At 35.3% G+C, this 20680-nt stretch overlaps 1 protein-coding gene and 1 long non-coding RNA gene across 7 annotated transcripts in view; one reads left to right on the top strand and one right to left on the bottom strand.

Moving 5' to 3' along the window:
• Anks1b (ankyrin repeat and sterile alpha motif domain containing 1B) overlaps nucleotides 1–20680 on the top strand; it is a 905411-nt gene that overhangs the window by 421314 nt on the left and 463417 nt on the right. The window lies entirely within an intron of this gene.
• Nucleotides 943–20140, bottom strand: LOC150067403 (uncharacterized). 2 transcript variants are annotated; one of them, XR_016534615.1, is made up of 4 exons: nucleotides 20078–20132; nucleotides 9491–9538; nucleotides 5441–6434; nucleotides 943–1596 (listed from the first exon to the last, which is right to left on the bottom strand). It is a non-coding gene; the product is annotated as an uncharacterized LOC150067403 (long non-coding RNA). The 2 variants fall into 2 exon arrangements; XR_016534614.1 differs by lacking the exon at nucleotides 9491–9538 and having other exon boundaries at nucleotides 20078–20140.

The following is a 20680-nucleotide window of genomic DNA, read 5'->3' as shown; positions in this document are numbered from 1 at the left end:
CTATTTTATTGAAAAGGTGATGATTAGGAGGAGTTACAGTTACGTAAGTAAGGTAATGAGTACATTTGTTTTTAGACATTGTTACCCCAGCCTTCATTTTCTCCTGCTTACCCTCCCTACTTGCCTCCTCTCAAGTTGTAAGGTTCATATCCAACATAGTGTCGAGTATCAGTATTTAACAGTATTTTAAAAAGATCATCAGCATTTGTTAATAGATAGAACTTCTATTTAAAAAACCTTCTAAGTTGCACGAGTCTATTTATATGAAGTATCCAGAATAGATGAAGCTGTTGAAATAAGAACTGGCTTGATAATTTCCTGGTGAGCGACTGGGAAGGGAAGAGTGTGAATGAATACTGGTAACTACAAGGTTTCATTTGCTGATAATGGGAATGTCCTAAAATTCGTTTGTAGGAATAGTGTCACAATTGTTTGTGCTAAAAAATCATTAAATGGGCTAGGAGTTTGTCCTACTAGTAAGAGTGATTGACTAGCATGCACAAAGACACCTAGGTTTGATTCCTCAGCACCACATACATAGGAAAAGCCCAAAGTGTTTTTATGGTTTACATGGTAGAGCACTAAGCCTTGAGAAAGTCCAAGGACAATGCTCAGGCCCTGAGTTCAAGCCCCAGGACTGACACACAAAAAAATCATTGAATAAAATAAGTAGAGGAGATTTATGGTACATGCATTATATCGGAATAAACTATTTCTTACAATGAAACTAATCTAGTTCAGGTAACTTCTCTTTTGAACAAAAGCTTTGAATTTGCCTTTTAACACTATCAAATAGTCACCAAGTCAATGAACAGCCATGGAGAATCTATACCAGATCCAGGTCAGCACTGGTACCTGGAAATAGAAACAAAGAAGCCTATGATCTCTATTTAAAAAAATAACTTCTACTGACTTTATCAGTAGACTGAAGTATGAAGTATAATGCTATACTTTGATGCTATAATTCAGAATAAATACTACAAGGAGTAGAAAGGCTGGTAGTACATACATTTAATATTTAGGGCAGTTGAATTATCCATGATGAGAAAAGACTTTTCCTTATTTTTAAGGGTTTATAATTTCTATATTTGAGCTTAACGCATTCACTTCTCCTCATGTATTTTAGTGCATATATACTAATTTAATAACTTTATAATTTGTTAGATATTAGGAGATGGTCATCATAATTACAATATTAATATAATTTTAAATATAATTACTATAAAACTCATGTTGAGGAAGTCTCAAAGACTCTTTGGAGGGGTTGAAATCTCAGAGGATAAACATAAATCAAAGTAGAAGACCAGAGGAAGATACACAAAATCTATTGTGCATTCCTTCTTTCTGTATCTCATTATATATTAGTATAATTATTTGTTGGGGGGGAAAGGATATTCCCCCAACATTTCAGTGGCTAACACAATAGCAAGATTTCTTCTACTTCTTCCTCTCCTCCTTTCCCCTCCTTCCCATCTCCTTCTTCCTCTTCCTCCTCTTCTTCCTTCTCCTCTTCCTCTTCCTCTTTCTTCTCCCTCTTCTTTTCTCTTCTTCATCATCAGTCCAAGTGATAGGGCTTCAGAGGTTCATTCAGAGACTCTACAAGATTCAACATGTGACAAGTGTCACTCTGGGTTTTGATAGCTAGCCAGCAAAAAGAAGAATGGAGGATTACATGAGAAGTTTCCATAGAAAAGGCCCACATGTAAGTGTCCAGAACTGTTAAATTTAATTATAAATCAGAAGACAAAGGTTGGCACAATGATTAAATAAATCTAAGTACATTTCTACAACAAGAAACTCACTTTTATGTATAAAGACATATATACATTGAGAGTGAAAGAGCATGTATATTCCAAATAGTGATAGAGTGTTTGCCTAACATGCATGAAGCCCTGGGTTTGATTCCTCTGTACCACATACACAGAAAAGGTTGGTGTTGCGGCTCACGCGGTAGAGCACCACTTAAATTCAGTAAAAACAGAGAGATATAATTTCTGGATAGGTACCTGCTTCTTGACATCACTAGAGCTCTATAAAACATATATCTTTGATGGAAAGCTTGATATCTGACACAAAGTATAAGATTACACTATTGATATAACTCACTTTAATCAATTTGCTTACAAGTATATTTGTATATTTGCTGAGAATGATCACAGAGGAGTATATTGAAATTCTCTCTTGAGTAGGAGAGACAAATAATCCACTCTTTGGGCTACCAGACAAGACCTGTTCAGGAACAGTCACTAGGGCAAAACTTTGTTATGGTCTGCTCCACCTCATAAAAATGAGTGGATCAACAGGATGTGGTATTTGTACACAATGGAATTCTATGCTGCTGTCAGAAAGAATGACATTGCCCCATTTGTTAGGAAATGGAAAGACTTAGAAAAGATCATATTAAGTGAAGTAAGCCAGACTCAAAGGAACTTAGGCTCAATGGTTTCCCTCATTTGTCATAATCAGTAGAAACCCTGGGCTCTCCTAGCAGAGATTTGCAATAGAGCAAAACCTTGATACAAAAGGCCATATAGTATGACGCTAAATGAAAGGATCTCTAGGATATAGAAACATAAGCCATATAAAGAATGATTGTTGTTCTTAAGGTACTATGTTATCTCTCATCTCTGTTGCTGTCCCTTGGTTATCTCATATTGTTATAGTATCTCACTTTGTTACCTGATATATAGGATATATTTGTATTTGGTTATTTGAAATTGGATAGGGAAGGGGGAAAAAAAGATGAGGGGTGGGGATGGGGGGAGGGAAATTGGGACCAAGACATGTGAAAGGGTATCAATGTATGGGAATTAATGCACCATCTATCTGGCAAATATCATGTAACCCTTCTATTAGTTACAATAAAAATATATGTAAAAAAGTAAAATTAACTATAGCCTAAAAAAAAGTGTATTCAATCTTACGAAGATCCAAAATCTACTTTTTTATGTATCAGAGTTCCCACAGGGCTCAAAGAGTGACTCATACAAAACTGAAGGCATTTAGTATCTTGAACTAGATCCTAATTGCCTGAAGTGTGGTTTTGTTTCCCAAGCTTTTGACTAAAACAGAAAATTCAAAGATCTTCTGTCTAACTGGAAGTTATGGGAAGAGCTCTTTACTAACCTAATACTTCATCTTTTGTTTTAGCTCCTCCATTTTGTATGTATAGCTTGTGACATGTTTTATTATAGTTATTTCTACTAAACAATAATATTTTAATTCCTAGAACGCTTTTGCTGATAAATTTGGAACTTAGATTTTTAGCCACCATTTTCCTCTGTGTCATCAAAACAGCTTTTGTAAATTTATAAGAGAATTCAGTGATTTAGTTTTTGCTTTTAATTATGCTAATGGTAATGAAAGCAGAGGTGATGGTCTTGTAATTGGCTATTTTTCTGCAAAGTAAACAGAATTAAAAGTAAAAATAAGGCTTTTTCATTCATTAAGACAAATGACAAATAATGAATGGTTTGTTAGTCAGAGCCATCGTCCTCTTACTATTTTCTGTAAACCCAGAGTTTTATGCATAATAAATATTTATGTGCTCTACCACTGTTACACCCCCCAGGTCCAAAGCCATTTTTAATACATCCTGTCCTAATTCTAATTTAACATGAGTAATATTATTGAGAGTGGGGTATTGAGGTCTCTACCTACTATTGCAGAACTATCTATTTCTGTTTCAGTTCTGTCAATCTGTATATTTGTAGAAGTCTTTTATTGTGCATATTCTTTTTTTTGCCAGTCTTGGGGTGGTTTGGGCACTTTCCTTGAGCTTTCTTAAGACTGGTGCTCTACTGCTTGAGCCGCAACACTAGCCTTTTCTGTGTATGTGGTATGGAGGAATCGAACCCAGGGCTTCATGCATGCTAGGCAAACACTCTATCACTATTTGAATGGCATATACATGCTCTTTCACTTTCAATCTATATGTCTCTATACATAAAAGTGAGTTTCTTGTTGTAAAAATGTACTTAGATTTATTTAATCATTGTGCCAACCTTTGTCTTCTGATTTATAATTAAAAATTCTCTTTTAAGTAGCAACGTAGTTAATTTTGTCCCAACAAATGCATTATAAAATGAAAATATAAGTCAAAACTGCACATCTAATCTGCTGAACACTATAGCCTAATAACATGATACATTGTAAGGTATTTACAATATACAAAAATACATTGTAAAGTTGTCTACCCTTATAATTTGATTATATAACAACTAGAATTGCCACTACCTACAGCTGCCCTGCTTTGTGAGCGTACCATATTACATATTATTAGCCCAAGAAAAGATCATAACTCAAAAACTGAAATATATTTCTACTAAATGAAAATAGTTTTTGCAAATTATAAAACAAAATCATAAGTCACACCACGGTAAACTGAAGACTGTGTTGCTAGTTAGAGACCTACTTCTATCTTGTACCATTTGTTTTCCATGTATCTTTTTTTCATATGTTTTTATTGTAATTAATAGAAGGGTTACACTACATTCACCAGATAGAAGGTGCATTACTTCACATACATTGATACCCTTTCTCATGTCTTGGTCCCCATTTCCCTCCCCCCACCCCCACCCCTCATCTTGATTTCCCCCCTTCCCTATCCAATTTCAAATAACCAAATACAAAAATATCCAATATATCAGATAACAAAGTGAATACTGTAACAATATGAGATAACCAAGTGACAGCAAAAGAGATGAGAGATAACATAGTACATTAAGGACAACAATCACTTATTATATGGCTTTTGTTTCTATATCCTAGAGATCCATTCATTTAGCATTATACTATATGGCCTTATATATCTAGGTTTTGCTCTATTGCAAATCTCTGCTAGGGGAGCCCAAGGTTTCTACTGATTATGACATATGAGGGAAACCATTATTTCTCATGTTTTGTATTACTTTTATTGTGTTTACTATTTGTATTGCATTTATTATGTGAAACATTTACATTCCTTTCTTTTTTTCTTTTGTGTTTATTCTCCATTGGTTTCTGTGTGGTTATCACTGAGTATTACAAAATTAATATACTAAAATTAAAACACAACAATTTGAGTGTACACCACCTTAACTTACATACAAGAACACAGTACCTGGGTTTGGACTCAAGCTGTCAAACTGCTTGGCCTGTCACTACGCTGCCATTCTACACCCAGCTTTTATTACTAGTTACTTTGGAGATGGAGTCTCATGTATTGTCTTGAACCTTCATCTTAACATCCTGAATGAAAAGAATTACCTATGTGACTCACCAAGTACCCAGCAAGATCCCAAAAAATTTATTCTTCATAAGTTCATTTTCACTTGTACATGTCACAAAATAAATCTTTATACATTCCATGATGAAAATCATAAATGGCTCCTGGCTCATTATTCTCTTAGATATGTAGAAAATAATCCAAAATCACATTGAAACCAGCTTCTATAATTACCATTATTTAGTTCTTCTTGATCCAACTTCTAGTTGCTATTTAATATTCTTTCAGTGGTATTTGCAGAATTCTATATTGTATTCAGGAATTTGGGGGGCCATTTTATTCAGCTATTCTTGTCTTTATCTCTTTTTCTTGTGGGACTCTTGCAAGTCTTATTTTAACTCAGTTTTCTACTGACTTGATAACTTGTCTTGTATTCAAATTCTTTGATTTTTTTCCTTTTGCTTGCTCACTCCTGATATGAAATTCTCCAAGTCTGTTTTTGTTTGTTTTGCCAGTCCTGGGCTTAAGCTCAGGGCCTGAGCACTGTCCTTGGACTTTTCTCAAGGCTAGAGCTCTACCACTTGAGCCTCAGCACCACTTCTGGCTTTTTTTTTTTTAAGTATGTGGTACCAAGGAATCGAACCCAGGTCTTCGTGCATGCTAGGCAAGCACTTTAACCACTAGGCCAAACTCCCGGCCCTCCAAGTCTGTTTTTATTTGGTTAATATCTTTCCTGATGCAATATTTTTCCTGTATCTTTTATATTATCTTTTCCTTTATTGATGCTTTCACTTGTTTCCTTTCTTACTTTTTTTTGCTTCTTGTTTCTTTCATCTTATGGGTATCTTAATACAATTGTTTTGAATTCTTTTAGTAGTACATCTGCAGTTAATTTTTAGAAATAATCTCCAGTTGTTCAGGCTTCTCTTTATATAGAGCATATTTTTCTGTTTCTTTGGTATGTCTTGTGCTTTTTAGTTGTTATTGACACCTGGATATTTGCATCTAATCATCTGGTAGCTCTGCAATCAGATTCTTCGCTTTGCAGGGTTAGTTCTCTTTGTTTTTGTTTTGTTTTGTTTTATGGTGTTACCCTATCTCTATCCTGAGGATCAGTCTTCTATAACCTTAAGGTCTTTTCAAGCTTCTTTTGAGCCAAAAGATGTGGAGTAGCATTTCAATTTTACTTGTATTTCCAATTGTTTTTGCATGTGTTACTCTTTCATTTCTGGTTTCCAAGAGAGAAAAAAGGAAAGAAGAGATTAAAAAAGAAAGAATCTTTAAAAACAACAACAGCAATAACTCTAAAAAAGCCATGTTAGCTTGTAGTATAGGGAAGATACGAAGTTTTGAGAGGTACAGTGACAGAAATTACTGATCTTTGGAGAACAAAATTGCCTTTGTTCATCTGGGTTCCTACCAGCTGTGTAAGCTACTGCAAAACAGGTGCTTATTTTTCTATCATGATGCTATCATGTGGGCAATAGATGGCTGAAAAAGAGATAGTTGAAATTGACTAGCTTTAAGCAACTTATCCAAATCTTCCTGTGGAAGTTTCCATCAATAGACCACAGAGTTGAAAATAGTTTTACCAGACAAAGCCTGCTAGTGAAATTGTTGTCTGAGAGGACATATTTCAGATGTTTCTGTCTTCCCAGATTTGTCTCTTGCCTGGCTTTTAATATATTATTTCTCAAGCACTAAATATTCTGAAAATAGCATCCTGTTTATAGTTCTTTATCTATTATGTCTGGCAAAGATGTGATCCCTAAGTTAACTCCATAAGTAAAATTGATCAACAGCTTCCTTTTGTAACTGAAGTTATTTGTTGTTATGTATAGCCATACATACATAAACCCCTACTAAATCCAAATCTAGTATCTTGTCCAAAGAACAAAATCTTTTTAAAATTTGTTTTGCCAGTTGTGGGATTTGAACTCAGAGCCTGGGCACTGTTCCTGAGCTTTTGTGGTTAAAGCTAGTACTCTAGAACTTGAGCCATACCTCCACTTCCAGCTTTTTGGTGGTTAATTAGAGATAAGCATCTCATGGATTTTCCTGCTTGGGCTGGCTTTGAACTGTGATTCTCAGTTCTAAACCTCCTGAGCAGCTAAGATTACAGGTTTGAGCCACCAGCACCCAGCAGAATAATCTTTTTAATGAACAAACTATCTTACATCAGGTTGTCTGGTTCCTAGTTTCTGTGTGTGTGTGTGTGTGTGTGTGTGTGTGTGTGTGTATATGTGTGTGTGTGTGTGTGTGTATGTGTGTGTGTGTGTGTGTGTATGTGTGTGTGTATGTGTGTGTGCATGACCATGAGTTTGCATGTGCACATGTATCTATCTGTCTGTACTGGGGCTTGAACTCATGGCCTGGGTGCTGTCCTTGATTTTCTCTGCTCAAGGGTAGCACTCAACCACTTGTACCACAACTCCACTTCTGGCTTTTTTAGTAGTTAATTGGAGATAAAAAAAAAAACTCATGTACTTTCCGGCCTGGCCTGGCTTTGATACATGATCCTCAGATCTCAACCTACTGAGTAGTTAGGATTACAAGTGTGAGCTACCAATGTGCAGTTTTTGTTTCTATTTTTATTCTTTATTCCAATTCCAGTTGTCATAGTCCCAGTCTTTTGCCAGACATTTTCCCTGGCTCCTTTGAATTGTTTCAAAGTAAGCATTGATTACTGATTCAGCCTCCCAATAAAAAGACAAAAACAAAAAACCCAAAACACTTGGAAGTTTGGCTGATAATATGCTACTATCAAACTTCCCAGTGCCACTCCCACAAAAAACTCTTGATTTTTGAAGCATGGACTGCTATGCCATCTCTGAAGAGATTCAAGAAATCAAGGAATTTGACGGTTACTTGTAATAGCTCTTGCTTTAATCTGTCTTGGGTTAGCCTTATTCCTTACTATCAAGTCCTATCATGCCATATTGCTAAGACCTTTTCATTCACCTCCTAGAGTAGCTTTAAATGCCTTAACTTTCTTATTTAGTAGGTACTCAATAAGTATTTATTGACTCAATGAATGAAAAAGGATATTTTTGTACTTGGAAGCACTATGTGAAAACACTGAACAAATAATTATTATTGAAAAAGTAATTATCACTGGATGGTTTCTTCTCTTGATATTTTATGGTGCCCCTTTCAATTGTTAAATAACTAACTGAGCACCTCTTCATACATTATAATTGAAGATAAGAATACTGATTTAAAAATTATATCAATCTTTATCTCAGAAATGTTCCTCTTAACAGGATGAATATACAAAAATAATTAATTTCAGTAGAGTAGGTATATAAGATTCTCATAAGATATAAAGGGAACAGAAACAAAAAAGAGTGCCTAACCAAGACTGAGTTAGAGGATACAAAAATAAGGCTTCAAGAGGTTGATGACCCATGAGGCTAATCATAAGGATGAGAAGAAATAAGCAGATGAAAGGATCAAACCAGACATTCAAAGCACAGGAAATAGCTGATTAAAACAGAATGGCAGTGAATACTGTGGTGAGTGGGAGAGCTGTAAGTAATTGGTAATTTGAGTTTGCTGACCTAAGTGCAAGACAAGAGGTAGTAGCTATTCTGCCAGAGAGTAAGGCAGGGATTGTGAAATTAAAAATAAGGTATTAGGCTTTAGGCTTTGTCTTTTAGATCAAAACAATCAAAACTCATTGGAGGCTACCTTCATTATTTGTTTTTCTGTCCATGTAAGTGGTTTTATAGTCTATATTTTTCTCATGTATGCAATCATTATGAAATCATAAACTTAAGTGGCATTGATTTAAGTTATTAAAATAAATAAAGAGTAACTATTAAATGTTCTCCCTTGAACTATTTAAAATGAAGACTTTGAGTTACTCATTGGATAATGATGACCCATCAAAAGCTTTCAGTAGTGGTGTGGTGTAATTAGATTTGTGTTACAGAGAACAGTGCAATGTTGATGCATGGTACTAGAGAACATCACCAAGCAAGGTATTACAAGGACATGAAGTAGAACAACATGAATAAGCATTAGTTCAAGCACTTACCACACACTAGAGAAGAGTTGGGATAGTTGGAATTCAGAAGTGAACTAATTAAGTGATTGTTCATATAGAACTTATATTCCAGTGAGGGGAGAGACACAAGAAGAAAAGAAAGATAACTAATCTCTAGTAAATAAGAAAATCAGAGCGTGAAAAGAACAGGAAGGCAGCTGGTGTAAGGAAGACAGATGGTGTAAGGACCAGAGGTGGTGATTTCTTAAATTCAGATCCAAATAGGGTTTACTCACTGAAGATGTGGTGTTTGAGCTGAGATCTCAATAATCAGCAAGAACCAACTATGAGTAGGAAAGAGAGAAACAAGTAGATTTTAGAGATACTTTAGAGATAAAAACCAGATAATGTAGAATGGTAAATGGTAAAACAGAATAAAAAGTCAAGAATTGCCTAATTTAAAATTTTTTCTTAAAACCCTGTTGAACAGCACAACTCTTCCAAGTCCCAGACAGCCTACCTCACTTTCTTTCTAATCTCCCTTAATTTATCAGATTTCTTTGTCTGTTAGATATTTGAATAATACTGAAATCTGTTTTGAATATTCCACTAGTCATCATTCTTTGATATAATGTCAAAAATCCTCATCTGAAACATCTGCCTATTTTTACCTCAAATGGAACAATGGCCCATTCAGTTGATAAGTGCATACAGGTATCGCCCATGTTAGATATGGATTTGCCTAGTGGTAGAGTGCTTGCCTAGAATGCACACAGACCTGGGTTCAATTCCTTGGTACCACATATATAGACAAAAGCTGGAAGTGGTGCTGAGGCTCAAGTGGTAGAGCTCTAGCTTTTAGAAAGTCCAAGGATAGTGTTCAGGCCCTGAGGTCAAGCCCAGGACTGGCCAAATAAAATAAAATAAAATAAAACATAAAAAACCTTAACAAAGCTTTTGAATTGGTGGATTTATATCAAAAATAGTGAGAAAAAGAAATCTGATGACTGCATCCCAAATCAATTAATAAAAACACCTAAAATTTGTTTAATGCAATTTTATGCTAAACCTAGTTAATATTATGTTGGAGTGATAGCTTCCTTTAATAGTGTTAGAGATTGTATACAAGAAGTATTTAATCATGAATTGTAGCTCAAAGTTGTAGAGTGCTAGATTGGGCAAACAACAGCGCCCAGGCCTTCAGTTCACGCAGTTTACAAAACCACCACAACAAAACTATCCTTTTATGTATGTCCAGTGTTTCAAAAAAAATGTTGTACAACATAACAAATGCCCCTTGATTTTATGTATAATGAGTTAATTAGAAGCATGAATTTTATGCTCCTCTCCAAGTTAGAATTTATTCCAGAGACAAAGCCCATTGTCTCAAATTGGGATGCCTTATGGAAGATAAAATGGAAAACAGAAACTTTGATCCTTTTTTAATTATAGAAATTTACACTTCTAAATTTTTCTACTCCTTAGAGCACAAAGTTGAAAGTTTTTCTTTTGATTTAGGATTTAAAAATGGAATACATTTTTCTGTGACATTTTTCATTTGATTCCACTATCCGAATGTGGACCATTTTTTTGACCATTGTCTTTATTTCCACTTCTCCAAGATTCAGAGTCAGGCAGTGAATGCCCACTGGAGACACAAACTACAGGGGTGAACTCTGTATAATGGCTGTCACAAAAGAGAACAAGGTGACACAGACACAACAGCTGAATCAATTACCTTAAATGTTGATGGATCTGAGAATTTAGCTAGTTTGATGAACACTTATCCAAGATTCCCGTTTTCACTTACAATAAAGTGGACAGGGATAAGCAAATGCTTAGCAACTCAGAGGTTCCTGTCCCTTTTGTCCCATCTCATAATATTTACTTCATATTTCTGCTCTAAATTCTGGTAATGTTCAGCAAGACTAGGTTACTTTCTTTCTTTTTTTTTTTTTTTTTTTTTTTTGCCAGTTCTGGGCTTGAGCTCAGGGCCTGAACACTGTCCTTGGACTTTCTCAAGGCTAGAGCTCTACCACTTGAGCCTCAGCACCACTTCCGGCTTTTTTCTATGTATGTGGTACCGAGGAATCGAACCCGGGTCTTCATGCATGCTAGGCAAGCACTTTAACCACTAGGCCAAACTCCCGGCCCAAGACTAGGTTACTTTCAAATAATAATAAAGAGGTAATTGTCTACAAAGATTCTCCATTAGTTGCCTTAAAATACACACCTCCCAGCTCTTAAATGAAAGAATGACATAGATGGCTTTCAAAATCAAGTAAAGAATTTATTTTATATTCGAATACCTGTTTTTACCAAGTCTATGGTGCTAACATTAGAATAAGTTTTGAATATGACAATAACGTTAGGAAGGTTCTTGAGCTGTGGCTCAAAGAGTTTCAACTTGAGAACAAGTTTGAGCTTACTTCTATGGATTACTTTACTTAAATTACTTATTACTCACTAACATTGCAACCTTTCTCTGTGAATTTTTCTACCATTCCCTTCTTATCCTGCTCCAGAAATCAAACAGTAATTACTCAGTCTTCTCATGCCTTTGGGGCTTTCCACTCTCCTTATCTTTTTAAATATTTTTTATTGTAATTAATAAAAGGGTTACATTGTATTCGCCAGATGGAAGGTGCATTACTTAACCATCATTCCTACCCCTTCTCATGTTTACTGTGTGTTTCTTCTGCTTGCAAAGCCGTTCACTCATTTGTCCTAAATCCTGCCTGGCCTCCAGTGCTGAGTACCCTGCCTTACCCCACTCCATCCCAACAAAATTTGTTCCCATAGTTTTGTGTTCCCACAAATTTTTCTAATAAGATGTGTATTACAGTGGATTTATTTGCATATTTGTTAACTATAAGCTCCTTAATAGGGTAGCATGTATTTGATCAATTTTATCACTTCATTGTCTCAGGATCACACATATATTTATTGACTATTTACATGACTAAATAAATGAAATGAATTAATGCATATTAGGGAATTTTTGTACTCTGACAAATTGAATGCTATAGTCATTGAATTAGATACTGTAGATGAATATCCTTATAAAAAACAATGTTCTCTAACAATGTAGAACTGAGTTAGAATTGATTTGTCTCTTACAAAGAATCAGGGAGAAAGTGAGTATTACCAATAAAATTATTCTTTTATGTCATGAGTTACACAGATAGTCATCACTATCTGGAAAAAACATATACTATATGGAAAACATATACTATATGGAAAAAACATTGCTTGAACAACTGAAAACAGCTCTTCCATCTCTGAATCAATCATATTTAATTGGTCTAGATAGTAAGTTTTGACAGCTACCCTCAGTAGTGATGAACATTGGCAGTTTCATTAACTAGTTGAGTAAGTTAGACAAATTATTTATTGTCTCTAGTTTTGCTCATCAGATGCAAAATGGAAATATTTATAAACTTAACTAAGATAATTAATATAAAATACTTACTACAATGTTTATTCCATTATAAATATATAACTAGCCATCATTTTTGGCATATCAGGGATCCTTACAAAGCAGAAACTCTACCCATTTCTCTCCTTTTTTTTGCCAATCCTGGGCTTGAGCTCAGGGCCTGGGGTCCTTGGGTTTTCTCAAGGCTAGAACCCTAGCACTTGAGCCACAGCACCACTTCTGGCTTTTTTCTATGTATGTGGTACCAAAGAATCGAACCCGGGTCTTCATGCATGGTAGGCAAGCACTTTACCACTAAACCAAACTCCTGGCCCCTACCCATTTCTCTTATTTAAGTAACGCAAACTAAATAAGCATAGTTTCCTCCTCTTTAAATGGGAAGGATAAAACTGATGCTTCTTCTTAATGCTTTGTTTTGTTGATTAAATGAAATGATTCATGTAGATGAAGACTACAGAATTTTATGAAAAAGCAAAGCATTAAGAAGAAAATGGGGATCTCAGAAAAGTTGGAGTTTAGATGCTTCTCTCTGTTTCACTTTTCTTTGTATGTACTTAGATGAGATATAATATAAAATATAGATATAAAATGTAAAAAAATATAAAACTAAGGTGAAACAGTATTTGTCATCATGAGAAATTAAAAGGTGGCATAATTATTTCAAAATTTAAAGGAAAAAATCTAGATTGAAGATAGATATATAAAATGTATGATTCCTTATGTGTGACGAAGAAAAGAACTCATAAAGGTAGTTCCTAGAGTAGACTTCAATAGAGAAGAACGGGAAGCACAGAAATAACTCAGGAGCGGTGAAAAGGTAACATTGGATGGACACTCCTAATCCCACCGAAAAGTACATCAGCTTCCAGAGATCCGGGAGAAGGATCCTGAAACAGACTCACTCCTGTCTTAACACTTAGGGGAGGCATTGTCACAGTTGCTTCATAATGAGGACAACTGTGACAAGTAAAGAATGAGGACACTGCCCTAGTTAATTCCTGGAAGCTCAGTCAAATATAGAAAAGAAGTGGTAGAACAGAGAGAAAACCCCTCTTTTGCCTGCCTTTCATTCTAGCCTTCTCCTAACTGCAATCAAACCAGCCATTCCAATGTGCATCAGAGTGATGTTAAAACGCAGTTAGCTAAGGGCTACTCCCAGATGTTCTAGGACAGGGCTTATGGATTTGCATGTATGATAACACAAGCTGTGAGAATTAGACCTATACTGTTCATCACAATAACCACTAGTGTACATGAATATTGACATATAATTTAAATTTTAAAAATTAACTGGAACTGAGAATTCAATTACTGATTTGTACCAGCTCCATTTTAAGTGCACAGTGAAGCTTGTGTGGCTAGTGACTACTTCATTAAATAACACAGATAGAATAGTCTATTAAATAGACTATTCTATTAAATAGAATAATTAAACTATAAACTAACAAAGTAAAACTACAGTGAAAAGGACTACCATCACATCCAAATATGGAAGGTATTTTTTGCACTAGGTGACCAGAACTCCCTGGTTTTGTGCAATATGATAAAATTGGCAATTAATATGAGATATTTCCTTTTTTATAGAACTAAAGTTAGAAAGGACTCTTTCAGTCTGTGACAAAACTTGACCTCAAGGTCCCAAAATTGACATGCCAGACCTCCTTCTGAAAGAATGAACAACGGTGGAGGGGGGGGGAACTAGATATATTAAATAATAACTCCAAAAAGAAAGCTTGATCTAAGAAATGAAACAGTGCTATCCTATTAAATGAAATTATTCTTCACAAAAATATGAATGTCAGATGGATCTCAACAGTATTCAATAAACTGAGGCAATGTAGTCAGAAAGAGGTTATAAAGAGTTAAAATATAGATTAAAAAGGCTTCATGTTGTTGAATAGTATTCATGTCAAATTTAGAAGTGTAGTCAAAGCAAGGGCTGGGAGTGTGGCCTAATGGTAGAGTGCTTGCCTACCATGCACAAAGCCCTGGGTTCAATTCCTCAGTACCACATAAACAAAAAAGCTAGAAGTAGTGCTGTGGCTCAAGTGGAAGAGTGTTAACCTTGAGAAAGCTCAAGGATAGTGCTAAGACCCTGAGTTCAAGCCCTAGGTCTAGCAAAAACAAAACAAAACAAACAACTATAGTCAAAGAAAAAAATATATTGGATTGCGAGAAGCCCGATTTAGTGAAGTGAAAGATTAACTCAAGCCAGTAAGTAGACCAAAGAAATGTTTAGAAGAGATAAAATAGAAAAGATAATATTAAAAATTCAGAAGAAATCAAAAAGATTTAATATGCATATGATAGGGGACTCAAGGGGATGAAAATATAAATAAAAACATGTTTGTTCTAAAGAATATATGAAATAATAAAACATGAATACTGAATATAAGCAAAAATTCTGAAAGACTCTGGGCCATTTTAAACACTTATCATTTCAAGAGTAAGAAAATATCCTGCAAATATCTACAAGAAATTAATGTAACAAAAACAGTTATTTACAAAAGAAAAAAACTTATCTGCTATCAGATACTCTTCAGCTCTCAGCAATCAGTAGACATAAGAAAAATAGGTACAGCATATTTAAGGAAATATATTAGAACTTTAGACTCCACAATTGTATGCCTGACCACATTTGTGAAATATTTTAGGAAGTAAGTTATGCATTTTGCAATACAACCTGTCTTTTAACTTGATTGTCCCAAGATATATTTCATGTGATCAAGGGATGAATAATAATACAATTCTCAAGAAGCAGCAAGAAATGAATTAGAATAAAATATTCTGAAATGAGAAGTGAAAATTTCAAAATCTAAAATGTGTCTGCAAATTATTTTAAATACAATTTTAACATTATACACATGCAAAAAGACTAAAAGAGAAGATATAGAATATGTAATCATACAGTATAAACACTACAGAATAAAATTAAAATTTTAAACCAACAGATTAATATAAATTGGGCATGGACATACACAGGATACTTCGAGAATACAGATGACATGTATGCTAATTTTCTCATTTTAGGAATGCAGATGGCTTAGCAGTCAAGAGCGTGAACACCTTGTTCAAATGCTTCTCTGCCACTCAATTATTATATAACACTGAGAAAATACTATCTGAGCATTAAGCTCTCACCTATAAAATATGATCATATCCCAGATTGGTGTAGCAACCAACACCCTAATAAGTAAGTGAACAAAGAACCTACACACACATTTCTCAGAGGAAAAAAATACATGTAGCCAATGAATACATGACAAAAGACTCAATATTTCTGCTCATAAGCAAATGGAAATCAAAACACTGAAATTCTATTTCACTCCAGTAAGAATGGCCATCATCAAGAATAGAAACAACAAAAATTGCTGATGAGGATATGGAGAAGAAGGGGTATTAATGCACTGGTGGGGGGGATAACTTAATACAACCACAATGGAAATCAGAACAGAGATTCCTCAGAAAATAAACCCTAGAGTTATCCTATGATCCAATGATTCCATTCTTGCACATATACCCCAAAGACCACACATGAGATTGCCAACAAAGGCACCTGGCAAATGCTCATTGCATTCTTGAATGAGTAAACTTTGGGAATGTGAAGAAGAATAAACAAAGGAGAATGAGATGAGGAGCCTGAAAAGTGGGATGAAAACTACAAGAATATAGTTACCTAGGGAGCAAGATTAGAACATTTCTTCTATGAGGGCCAACAATCTGTATAAATTACAAGGTAATGGATTACATATAATGAAGATCTAGAAAGTCCATTTTAGCAATGTGGAGATCTTGTTGACCTTGATGAGAATGTATGGAGAAAGAGATATGGACTCAGCATATCTGGAGTACATTTTATACAACTAAGAGAAGAATTAGGATTGCTTCTCTTTTGTGGAACTGAAATCCTGATTTGCATATTTTCTTGCTTTAAGTGAATTTTTCCTTTTCTATGTTAAAGTGGTAGAAATTGTGACTTGATTGCATTTCATCTTTTTTCATCCATGGAAAATTACATGATTCCCCCCCACACACCTGAAAATTGCTGTGAAGTATTTTACTGAATGAATATTCCATTCACCAGCACTTGACTTAAAGTTGATCTCTACAGCTTCCAGGATCGTGAAAAACGTAGCTAAATGTGTAGATCCTTCACTGGGCTCTCTGAAACTATTTTCATGATAACCTTCTTTAACTAGTTGAGAGGCCATGAAAAAGATAGCAATAAATGATCCATTTTCTAAGCCATAGTACAGACATTTGAAACACATCTAGTTCTCTTTGGATTAAATTAGCCGAGTTGAGCATCATTCACCATTGCCTTGGTTACAGGACCAAACCCTTACAGAGAACTTTCTTACATTCAAAATTCTTACCATAGCAACAGCAGTGCTGATGTCAAACACAATTCACTAATTTTTAACATATTTGTATATCTGTGGTGTGTCTTGTTAATAGGATTACACTTTTGATGTCTAACTCTTTTGAGCTGACATATCTGATGGAATGCATGGGAAAACAATCTAGGTGCTCATTGCTTACAGGAGTAGAATGCTCATAGGAATGAAGCATTTTAATGTATTGCATTCTCAGAGCTTTAATTAAGGATAGTTAAGTGACTGAGCTCAAATTCAAGGTATGCCTCTTGAAAATTGAGATTATTCATTTTCGAGTAATTAAAAACCAAGTTCATCCTTTTAATATTGTGAAAATACCTTTTATTTAAAGATGATAGATCTACTTTTTCTGTTTATTTCAACATTCGTTTATTTTCCATTCATAGCCAGTTGCTCTAGTATAAAAATAGTTGGGTTGTTTTTTTTTTTTTTTAAAGAAAGTAAGTGGAAGAACCACCACTCTTAGAAACAGCAACCTGCAATAAAGGGCTCCTTCCGGCTCTTCTCCCAATACAGTCTCTTCTGTTTGGGAAAAATACATGGTTATAGTGACTTCAGTATTACAAAGAAATACATTTTGGTGAGAGGAAAACAAAACTGCTTGGTTCCAAAAGTAGTTATTCACTGCAGGCCATTTATTCATCTGGCTCCAGGCTCTGGGAATTACTCCTTGCACAGAACTCTCTTTGAAATCACTAACTCCCTATGGGGCGGAAGAGAGATGAGAAACTGCCTCCAAGAGCTTGGCTTAAACTGGGGGAACAAAGAGGTTAGTGGTAGAGGGTAACCAAGGAAGGCACGGGGGAAGGGTGAGAGCAGCTCACTTCCTATCCTCCAACAGGAGCTTCTTTCAATGCAAAACACATGCCAAGATAGATCAGGCACTCTACCAAAAAGATACAATAATTTAGTAATACAGTCTGCCCAGGCAGCTGAGCCGCTGGAAATGAGGGAGCTGTGGGATTTGCTATAAACGGTGAGGAAATTGGCTGATAGCCTCTCTCCTATACTGAGCAAAGGGAGCAAGAGAAAAGAGTATAAATGTTTGAAATCGGAGCCAAACTACATGGTCTGTTCTGGTCCAAGAGCTGCCAGGAGCCCAGCATCCTCCAGCTCCTGTATTAAAATGCTAAGTTTGGCAGTGGGGCTAAAAGATCAAGAAACAATAGGTCTTACCTGCATGCATTTTCAGAAAGATAGTTATTGAGCTTACTATTTATAGGAGGAGATTTTATTATGTGTTTATGTGATGCCATTTAGCATCTATACACAGCAGGTATCTTCGGACTTAATTGTGTAGTCAGAAAAGAATAAAAAAAGAACCAAAGGTCACTTCTAATACATGGAAAGGGGCCCAGGAGATGATTTTCAAACTCTGATGGCACACTGTGTTAATGGCATAGGAAGTTGTGGGATAAACAATAAGACACAAAGCCTTGTAATAAAACAGAAAAGGCAGGCAGAATTGTAGCCTGTACCAGCTCCTCTGTTCACTAGCTGTGAATCTTCAGCAATTACTCCAATATCATAATGACACTGATTTCAAAGGCTGATGTGTTGATTCAGTGAGATTGTTCTCCTTGAATGTAGAGAGCACAGAGTAACTCTTAATTTCCCCTTCGCTAGAAAGAACTCTTGGCCTCTGTAATGTTTGAAATACATTCTTTGGCATGGAATTGGAATTCACTTAAATTAAGTTCACATACTTTAGGAAACTTTAATTCATGTTGATCTTGGTGCATTAAGGAAATTCTATATAGCTGCTTCATTTCTGTCTCAACATGAAGTGAGAGAAAAAAAATATTTTTCATAGTTGGTAAAAAACAGAACATGTTAACCAGAACACATAATTTCAATGGATGATAAAAGAACAGGATAAATAAACGATAGTGTCCAATGGTTTCTGTTCAGAATTACCCTTCCCTTCCTCCCCCATGCTGTGTGTTCCCTCCCCTAAACATATTTCACATGTCCCATTTGAAATAGGCAATGGGGCCGGAAAAATTAAGTTAAGGGTCTGTCTTCACACTGTTTGCCCAGTGATAGGCTGAACAGCCATTATGAGACAAACTGTAACCTCCTGGCCACCTGTGTGTGGTCTGTCTGCCTGTATAACCCTTTGTGTGTGTTACAGTCCCACTGGTCACCTGTGCATGAAGCATAGATTTTGCCTTTAAAAACCCTAGCCTGTGGGCTGTTCAGCGTGGCAGTATTCAGCTCCTGAGCCTGCGTGCTGCGACCCTGGCCAGTCGGTATAGGGACCTCCTCAATAAAGTTGCTTTTCGCTAACGACTTTGTTCCGGTGGGCTCTGTCACTCAAGACGACTTGGTGGGCTCTGCCAACTGGATGGGGGTCTTTCCACTACACCACTTCCTTTATTATGTACATGTATTAGTATCTGGCTGTATTTCACATTCCCTTTTTCATTCATCTATCCTCCCTCTCATTACCCTTCTCTTAAATTCTCATTTCAGTTTTTGACACACATTTGTTAAGCTATTGATCATACCAAATGTTTACTGCATGAGGATTCACTTTTGTATATGTTGTAGTCATTTAAAAAATGTATATAAGCATATGCCTCTATGTATGATTTTATAGGAGGCAGTATTTTGGATCTAAGATCTACATATATGAGGAAACATGCATCATTTTTGTTTTTCTGGGCCTGGCTTACTTTTCTCAGTATAATGGTTTCCAAATCAAACCTTATCCCTGATAATGACACAATTTCATTCTTCTGAATGGCTGCATAAAATTCCATTGTGTACCACATCTTTTGATCCATTTATCCATTATTGGGTATCTTGGCCCCTTTCTATAACATGGCTGTTGTGAACTGTGTTGTGATGAACATGGGTTTGCCAGGTACCTTTGTTGTAACTTGACATACAGTCTTTTGGATAAATGCCTAAGAATGGTATTGCTGGATCATAGGATAACTTTAGGTTTAATTTTTTGAGGAATATCCATATTTATTCTATTGAGACCGGACTAGCTTATATTCCCAACAGTGTATTAAGGTATCTTCCCCCAACATCCTTACCAGCCTTTATTGCTGTTCATATTCTTGAGAATGGTCATTCTTACTGGAGTGGGACAGAATCTCGATGTTGTTTTGAATTCCATTTCCTTTATGACCAAAGGTGTTGAGCATCTATTCATATGTAGACATATGTATTTCTTCTCTGAGAAATGTCTGTCTACCTTCTATGTCCACATATTATTTAGGTTGTTGATTTTTTGGGGGGATTTTGAGCTCTTGTATATTCTGGTTATTAAAATCTTATCTAATATATAGCTGGAAAAGATCTGCAATTTGTAAGCTTTTTGTTTAAATCACAGAAACTATATTTTGTTGACTTGTACAACAATATAACCTATAAGTTTGTATGGCAGAATAATCTGTTCTATCAATAAGGCTTCCCTTTAAAGAGTCACATTATAAACTTGGAGATTCTAATAAATTTTAGAATTTTCATATGAAATTTTTATGAATACACCATTTTATATTAACACTAATATGCTTAAAGTAATATGCCAATCTATGTGTTCTAAGATTTTTATTTTACAGCAGGACAAAAAAACCCTCTAACACTCTAAATAGGAAATCTTCTTTGAGACATTCCTACTATAACAACCCTTACTC

This window comes from Megascapheus bottae, chromosome 2 (assembly GCF_031878675.1).
Source record: "Megascapheus bottae isolate mThoBot1 chromosome 2, mThoBot2.hap1, whole genome shotgun sequence".
NCBI lineage: Eukaryota > Metazoa > Chordata > Mammalia > Rodentia > Geomyidae > Megascapheus > Megascapheus bottae.
This window is presented reverse-complemented; position numbering and strand designations above follow the sequence as displayed.